Source organism: Pantherophis guttatus, chromosome 1, assembly GCF_059756535.1.
Source record: "Pantherophis guttatus breed Tessera chromosome 1, ASM5975653v1, whole genome shotgun sequence".
NCBI classification, from domain to species: domain Eukaryota; kingdom Metazoa; phylum Chordata; class Lepidosauria; order Squamata; family Colubridae; genus Pantherophis; species Pantherophis guttatus.
Genome location: NC_142063.1, coordinates 247,588,944 through 247,598,249, shown reverse-complemented (window position 1 = coordinate 247,598,249; position 9,306 = coordinate 247,588,944).

Below are 9,306 nucleotides of genomic sequence, written 5' to 3'. Positions count from 1 at the left end.
CGTTCGGAAGAAAGCCCTGTTCCTGAGCCACTGCGGGCCAAGGGTCTTCGACACAGCCGAAGCATTGTCGGAGCCGAATTCGGTCCACAACATTTCCTGGTCGACGCTACAGACCCTGCTGAAAGACCACTATGCACCAACGCCATCGAAGTACGTCCAACGCTATGATTTCCGGCAACGGCTACAGCAGGAGGGCGAATCAATCAGCGAGTACATCACTGCCCTGCGTAAGGCCGCAACCCAATGTGAGTACCGAGACCTAGATGAGATGCTCCTAGAGCAACTAATTTGCGGAGTGAGAGACAGCCGACTCCAGAGAAGGCTGCTTGTGAGGTCAAACCTGACCCTACTCATTGCGCTAGACAAGACCAGGGCGCAAGAGTCGTCAACAAAGGCTGCAGAGAGACTAAAGAGCTCCCACTTAACCAGAACAACGCAAAAGACAGCACCGGTGCACCAAGAGGCCACGAGCACCGCGAGCGAAGGGGAGTCGGAAGAAGAGGTCTACCGCACCGAGCAGTCCCGCACAGCCCACAGAGAGCCCAGAGACGGATGCGCCAGCTGCGAAGAGTCCCACTCACGACAAAACTGTAAGTTCAGGGACGCCATTTGCCGTTCCTGTGAAAAGAGGGGCCACATCGCTCGGGTCTGCAGATCCAAGGCACACCAGAGCTACAAACCACGTGGCCAACCCTTCCAATCAGAGCAGGCACCACACCGAAGGCCCAACAGAGATGGCGGAAACCGGAAGGGCGCGAAATTTGAAGACGCTGGGGCCTACACCATACGCATCGCACAGACCTGCACCTCGCCCGGAGAAAAGACCTACACCACGGTCGAGATCGAGGGACGGGAGTGCCAGATGGAGATCGACACAGGATCACCGATATCCATCATGTCTTGGGAAAACCTAAAGAAAGTCATCCCCAGCGCACGCAAGCGACAGCTCCAGCCACAGCAACGCAGATTGAAAGACTACCAGGGGAACCGCATACCCGTCGAAGGAAGAGGCGAGTTCCAAGTAAAGTACGGGGAGTTTACCGAGAAACTGCCCCTCACCATAGTCAGCGACAACCTCCCAAGCCTCCTGGGCATGGACTGGTTTAGAGCCCTAGGCATGGGATTCACCGGAGTGAGAAATGTTAGAAGCACCCTGAAGGAAGACCTGATGCAGGAATTCCAGGACGTGTTCGACGAAAGGCTGGGCAAGTATGTGGGGACCCCGATTTCGTTTAACCTCAACCCCAATATTGCACCCATCCGCTTAAAGCCTAGGCGGGTACCGTTCGCCCTGAAGCCCAAAATTGACATTGAACTGGACAAATTAATCAAACAAGGGGTGCTCGTTCCAGTTGACCACGCCAAATGAGAGACCCCGATTGTGACACCGGTAAAGCCGGACGGATCAGTGCGCATATGCGCTGATTACAAATGCACAATTAATAAGGCCCTGCAGCAGAGCGCCTATCCAGTGCCCATCGTTCACCATTTGTTACATTCCCTGGGCCCCGGCAAGATCTTCGCAAAACTCGATCTTGCGCAGGCGTACCAGCAACTGCCGGTAGATGGCGCTACCGCGGAGGCACAGACTATCGTAACCCACAGAGGGGCCTTTAAGTGCACCCGTTTGCAATTCGGAGTAAGCGTAGCCCCCGGACTTTTCCAAAGTACCATGGAGCGGCTACTACAAGGGATCCCCGGGGTGGTGCCCTATTTTGATGACGTGCTCATTACCGCCGACAATGAGCAACAATTAAGAGAAAGGCTGAGGGGAGTCCTAATGAAATTCAGGGACGCAGGACTCAGAGTGAAAAGAAATAAATGCATGATCGCAGTCCCCTCAGTCGAGTTCCTAGGATACAGGGTAGATGGCACCGGCATACACCCCACAGAGAGCAAGATCAGGGCAATCCAAGAAGCACCCACCCCCAAAGACAAGGCAGAATTACAGGCCTTCCTGGGACTATTAAACTTTTACACCATTTTCCTTAAAGACAAGGCAACAGTGGCAGAACCCTTACATAGACTGTTAACCAAAAAAGCCATTTGGAAATGGGGGAAGGCTGAAGACAGGGCGTTCGCTGGCATTAAAAAACTGCTATCAGCTGAAAGCTTCCTAATTCAGTACAACGCAACGCTTCCCCTTGTTTTAGCATGTGATGCGTCCCCGTTCGGGGTGGGAGCCGTCCTGAGCCATAGACTCCCGAATGGCCTAGAAGCGCCCATCGCATACTACTCCCGAACTCTATCAAGCGCCGAGTGAAATTATAGCCAGCTCGACAAGGAGGCCCTCGCCGCCGTTTCGGGAGTAAAGAAATTCCATGAGTACTTGTTCGGGAGGGACTTTGAACTAATCACCGACCACCAACCGCTCCTGGGTCTCCTCGCGGGAGATCGACCAACCCCGGCAGCACTATCACCCAGGATGACACGCTGGGCCATCTTCCTTGCAGCATACTCCTATCGCCTGGTACATCGACCAGGGGCGGACATGGGCAACGCGGACGCAGTCAGCCGATGCCCACTACCCGACGGCCTAGAAGACCCCACACCCGGCATCCCCATCCTGCTGATAGACGTTTTGGACTCTGGGCCCATAACATCAGCAGAGGTTGCGAGAGCATCAACCAAAGACCACGTGATCCGGACAGTCGCAAGTTGGGTCATGAGGGGGTGGCCGGAAAAGATTGGGAGCAGGGAATTTAAACCGTTCGCGGGAAAACGGGACGAACTGACAATGCAAGGGGGTTGCTTGCTATGGGGCGATCGGGTTGTTATTCCTTTACGTTTATGGGAAAAGGTCTTAACATTGTTGCATGAGGGGCACCCTGGGATTGTAAGAATGAAGGGGCTAGCCAGGAGCTACGTCTGGTGGCCCAGCATGGATACAGACATTACTGAGTGGGTGGGGAGATGCCAGCCCTGCCAAGAGTCCAGATCAGATCCACCAACGGCACCCGTGAGGGAGTGGGAAAGGCCCCAGGGACCCTGGTCCAGGATACACATTGACTTTGCAGGCCCATTTCACGGACAGACCTTCATGGTCATCGTAGACGCATTCTCCAAGTGGTTGGAGATCAAGCTAATGAAGGCCACTACCACTGACGCAACCATCAGGGAGCTAAGACAGTTATTCGCCACCCATGGGTTACCGGACATCCTAGTGTCAGATAACGGGCCACAATTCACCGTGACACAATTCGAGGGCTATTTACCAGGACTAGGGATCAGACATGTCCTTTCAGCCCCGTTTCATCCGGCTAGTAACGGACAGGCTGAGAGATTTGTAAGGTCAGCAAAGGAGGCCCTTTCACGTTTAAGCCCCGGAGACTGGCAGGAAAGGATAGACAAGTTTTTAATAGCACAGCACTCCACACCCTGTACAGCCACAGGCCGAAGCCCAGCAGAACTATTAATGGGTCGGAAACTCCGAGGAATACTAGATAGGCTCAACCCCAATTACTCCCCAGAGGTTTTCAAAGGGGGGGAGAGGAAGCTTAGAGAGTTCACCATAGGAACACCGGTTCACGCCAGAAACTATGGACAGGGCCCACTCTGGGAAGCCGGGACAATCACAGAAATCACGGGGCCCAAATCATACAGGGTAGATATGGGGAATGGGAGAGTTTGGCACAGACACATTGACCAACTAAGAAAACGGGTAACCACAGACACCGACGACAAATTAGACGACCCCATCTCTGACCATGACTACCAACCAGAAGCACAAAACACAAGCCCGAGTAGAGCGGAGGACTTAGCTGAGGATTCTGGTATCCAGCGCCGCCCCATCGAGGTAGTCCAAACAGCCGGAGAAGTCGCCGCCCACGAGGAGGTCCCGGAGGCCTCATTGGCGGAGCAGGGAGAAACAGAAAGTCCCTCCAACCTGCTCGACGCCACCCCACCGACTGAACTGCGCAGGTCAACTAGGACTCGTACACGCCCTAGTCACCTGAGAGACTTTGTATGCAAATAACACCCCAAGTGACTTCTGGGAGGGGAGGAGTGTTATGTAAATAGGTTTGTTTGGCGGGAAGTTAGAAATAACTGACCCTCAGCTGATTGGCTGACCACTACTGTTGTAAGGTATATAAAGGGAGCTGGCTCCCAGGTTTAGTTGCTGGAGTCTCACCATACAATAAAGAGCTGTTGACACGAACTACTCTGGCTTGCTGCGTCCTCATTCACCCAACTTAACACACACACACACACACACACACACACAAGAAACAATTTTAATGCAGCAGACAGACTTAATAGATCACAATTTGAATCAAACACAGTTCTTAGCCAACACCAGATCAATGGATCAGTTTGGGTTAGAACATTATGGTGCTGAAGTGATTGATTTACAAACAAAAATAAGACCTGATTTGGAGAAACACCCCCTGGAGAAAAGAGAAGCAATTTGTATAAATGGTTCCTCTAGGGTGGAAGGGGGAGTACGGAAAAATCCTGGAAACAAGGTGTTTGCCTCGAAATTGGTCTGCTCAAACCTTTGAATGGTATTCATTAAATTAAGCTCTATGGACAGGGAGCCTGGATAGCTCAATAGACAAATGCATTGTAATTTAACACCAGCTGTCTGCACTTACTGTCAATTCGAATCTCACCAGGCTCAAGGTTGACTCAGCCTTCCATCCTTTCTAAGGTAGGTGAATTGAGGACCCAGTTTGTGGGGGCAATAAGCTGACTTTATGAAGGCTATTGCTTAATGCATTATAATCCTGAGTCTCCCGGAGAAGGGCGGCACATTAAAAAAAAAAAAAAATGGGGATGCTGGATACTGTATGCATTTGGGATAGTGCATTCATTTGGCAAAATATGGGTGGAGTCATTGGGGAATTCAAGCTATGTAGATGAACTTTTAAAAAGCTATGGTTGTATTGGGATATATCCTTTAGTAACATCAATTATAAACAAATGTTTGATTTGTAAAAAGGTGAATGAACAAGCTGTCAGAAAACAACAGATGGGTGGGAGACCACCAGCTTTAAGACCATTTCAATGTATTCATGTGGATTTTACAGAATTGCCAAAAGTGGGGAGAGTAAAATATTTATTGGTCATAGTGGACCACCTCACAGGGTGGGTTGAAGCTTTTTTCTGCAGAAATACTACAGCAACAGTGGTGTCAAGAGTTTTATTATACCCAACCTAGAAAGATTATCATCATATGAACTGTTGTTTGGAGTAGTTTTCACTACAGGAAGCATATGCATTAATTTTCTGGAAATCAGAGACAAAGTATTGAAACAATATGTGTATAACCTGTCCAGATATTTTAAAGTTTTTAGGAAACAAGGACTATTAGCCCAAACACCACCTTTGAAGTTTCCAGTCCATAAATTCCACCATGATGATTGGATGTTCCTGGAAGGAAGTGAAAGGGCCCATGCCAGCCCCAAAGGAGTGGAAGGATTGAGTGGTTGCCTATGCTGTTTCCCAACTGAAGAGGACTACAACTGCTCAGATCCCTTTGCACTCTCTCCCAGATGTATTGGTTTTGTAATTGTGCTTTTAAGATCTTAGGAGAACGGTCCTGGATCCACTGGACGAGACTGAAGCCCGCAGACCAAAGTGATCCAGCCACATACCAGGTGACAACAACTGACCGGCCCTTGGTGTTGAGGTTCAAGAAGACATCCTGCTGAGCCCTACCGGTAACGGGCTCTCAACGCACAGTGGTGATCGTCAAGCTTTGCTGAACCACCCCGGAAGCTGGTTCTCTACGCACGGCCGAAGCTTGGAACGGAGGAAGAAAACATTCCATGACTGTAGTTTGTAATGTAAAACCCATTAACAGTGATAGTATCCAGTAAGCACTTATTAAAAACACTCATGGTTGAGGAAGATTGGGGTGTGGGGACTCTGGGCAACAGCTACTTTAGCCCTTCTGTTGGTATTGTTTTAATACAATTGATATTGCCCTACCCCAAGTTACACATATCCCTAACCCTCTTCCTAACATGGTGAACTTGTAAACTTCGGGTCTTGCGCTCTTAAGGCCTTGTGGGTGTGGGAATAAAGTCACTATGATTTATTTGGGGTTGTGGGTACTATTAGCCAAGGGTCTAGTGAGTGATGCTAGCTTGAACAGTAGTTCCCCAGGTTGTGTGGATGTTCAAGAAATTCCCCTTGTCTCTGCGGAAGGATTTGAAGATGTCAAGAATCCCAGGGGACCTAGCAGCATCAAGACACTGAATGGGGACACTTTGGGTCAAGTCCACTCCCGCCAACAACGTGGCATCAGAAGGTGGAGTGGGTACCTTATTCCTAAACCAACTCCTAGACCTAAGGTTAAGAGTTTAACAATCCCGGTACAGGGGGGAATAGAAGGGCCCCTACAATAATTGAAAAGAGGAGATTGCATATCAGGGATACTGGAATTGGGTTGAAACCTTGTTAAATCATAGGGTCACCTTCCCTGTGTGTAGAGACATCAGAAACCTGGTAGGCCTATAGGATCCCTGACAAAAGAACAATGTCCATCAGAAGTGTACCTTGGTCCTAGAATGAACCTTAGGGATGTAAAACTAACCAAAGATCTTTTTTCCTTCTGCACACCACTCACTTTCTCATCACCACCAACTGCCATCATCACAAAATGGTATCTTTTTGAAGGTCCAATCCTCGGAGATAAGCCAAAGGACCCTTCACTAAAAGTCCCATTACAGCCGCTGACAGGAATGTTTGTGGTGGGGGCTTTTGGGGGTCTGGACTAATGCAAGGAACAACCAAGCACATGCCTTTTCCGTAAATCTTCTTATGTGAAAGGGATGCGTATTTATGTTTGCCAACAAATTGGACGGGAACATGCACACTAGTACTCCTTTTTCCTGAAATAGATGTTGTCAGTGGAGAACATACCATCCCTGTTCCTCTCATGGGGCATGTTCAGAAACGGGTACCAATCCTAGTCCCACTATTAGTAATCATGGGGATAGGAACTGCAGTGGAACAGGTGTAGGTGGGGTAACACACTCAGTAATACAGTTTCAGCAATTATCAGAAGAAAGCCTGAACCAAATTGCTGGAACCCTGGTGGAAGTCCAAGACCAGATAGAGTCATTGGCAGCAGTGGTCCTACAAAATCGACGTGCCTTAGTCCTTGTGGCCGCAGAGAGAGGAGGTATGAGAAGATTGTTGTTTCTATGTGAATAAATCAGGTGTGGTCAGAGAAGTTGCCAAGGATTTGCAGGATAGGGCATCCAAGATAAGTCAGAGGTTACAAACAACTGACAGGTGGTTTTCTTGGTTGCCTGGATCCAGCTGGATTAAACAAATGTTATTCTTGTTGATATGGCTGTGGCAGGTCTAGCTTTTATTCCTTGTGCAATCCCTGTGCTGAAACAGCTATCTATCAGAGCAGTGAAAGAGATACAGACTGCGAAGGAATTAGTTTTGACAGAGCGCTTTCTTGAAGAAAAAAAGTTTCTGAAACAGACACATATGTCGAAATAGGGTCTGGGAAAAGAATGGAGGGAATACCTCCAAGGATTACTAGGGTGAAGATCAAGAAATACCTATCTCTTGCCTAGATTAGTCATATGTTGTGGGATATTATATGTTGGCTTTGTGTATTAAGGGACATAGAGTGTTGTGTAGGACGTAATGGAAGTTTATGCATGGAAAAACTTCCACAGGGGGGAATGAGGTAAAGAGCAAATAAAGAATAATGTAGATAAAAGAAATAATGTGAATAAAATAGGAATCATACAGAGTCAGATATATGGGCTCTGGGGGACCCTCTCTATTCACATTATTATAAGGGGAAGACGTGCTTGGATACATGAACTCTGAGAGACCCTATCTATTCACATTATTATAAGAGAGGAAAGTGCTTGTTGGAAATTATATTAACAAACAGTTAAACCCTTTTAAGTGGTAATATATCTTCTGATACCTAGATGTCACGGAAAGGACTGCTATATGGAAAAACATCTGAGTGACCTGACTGTGAATGACACAAAGACCTATATGTTACAAAGAGTTACTTAATCCAATGAATTTACCCAAGGACAGTAGTAACTCTCCCATTAGCGACTCTGAGCACTTAAGAAAAGTTGTATGGCTAAAATAATCTTATAAACTAAGATTAATGCTTTAAGTAATTAGATGAACTTATTAACAGAGTATGTAACCATAGAAGGAAAATCGGATGTATGATCTCATGTTAACCATATATGGAAAATGCATGATCTCACCGAATCCTTTGTCTTAGAAATGTATAAAAACCATTGTATCAGAGTTCTTTCTTTGTTCAAAGTTTCAGGTACAAATCTGGCTCTGAACCTTGCGCAATAAACTGCGCAATAAACTGTCTCTGACTGGCCTGGGAATGTTTTTTAGTCCTTCCATTCCACTACAATTCCAACTGAAAAGCAGTTTCATAAAAAAAATAATCTGAATCTGTTACCCAAATTTCTATTCCCTTAAGAACCATAGAATATTTTTTATTTCAGGTAGAAGCATTAATTTATAATAACAAAAGCTACTACACAACTTCAGTCTCATATCAGACTGGATTTGTATTTCCAACAAACAACATATCATATAGTAGGAAAATGGGAATACTGTCTTAGTTAATGAGTCTTGAAGGAAAGAAACAAATTTAAAAAGTTAAGTGGTACTGATATTTTTTTAGGGCCACCCAGTCCTTATTTTACTGTATACATACCTTAGTTTACCCTCTTATTCTCAGAGCAACCTAGATCAGTGGTCCCCAACCCCCGGTCCGTGGCCCATTATCGTGCATTGAGCCATTTGGAACCGGGCTGCAAAAGGGGTGGGCAATACATTGTGCGGAACCCTCCCCTCTCTCCTCCCCACCCCAGCCACTCCACAAAGCTGGAAAGATTTGGGAACTCTCAACTAAACTATATTGGCTTTTACAAAATCATTGCAAAAAGATCATGTTCAGTTCTTACTAATTATTACTAATTATTAGTAACTAATTATGACATTAGCAATATTTGGTTTGCATGAAAATGTATACAGGTTTAGAACATTTAGTATTAAAAACAGAGAAGAGATAAGCAATCAAAATTCTTAAGAGTGGTATAGTTTAATGTAGTAATGTTTTCAATGGAGGAACAGGACAAAAGACCATCCTAGCATATTCCTGGTTTCAGACCTTAAATTGCACATTCAATGGCCAGCTGCTAAACAGGCTAGAGCAGCTTAAATCAGTGTGAGTGCACCTATTTGAAGATTATGATACAGACTCATCCTTTTCTTACAGACATATCTTGTTTCACTATATTGCACTTTGCAGGTATTGCATTTTTTACAAACCCCTCCACC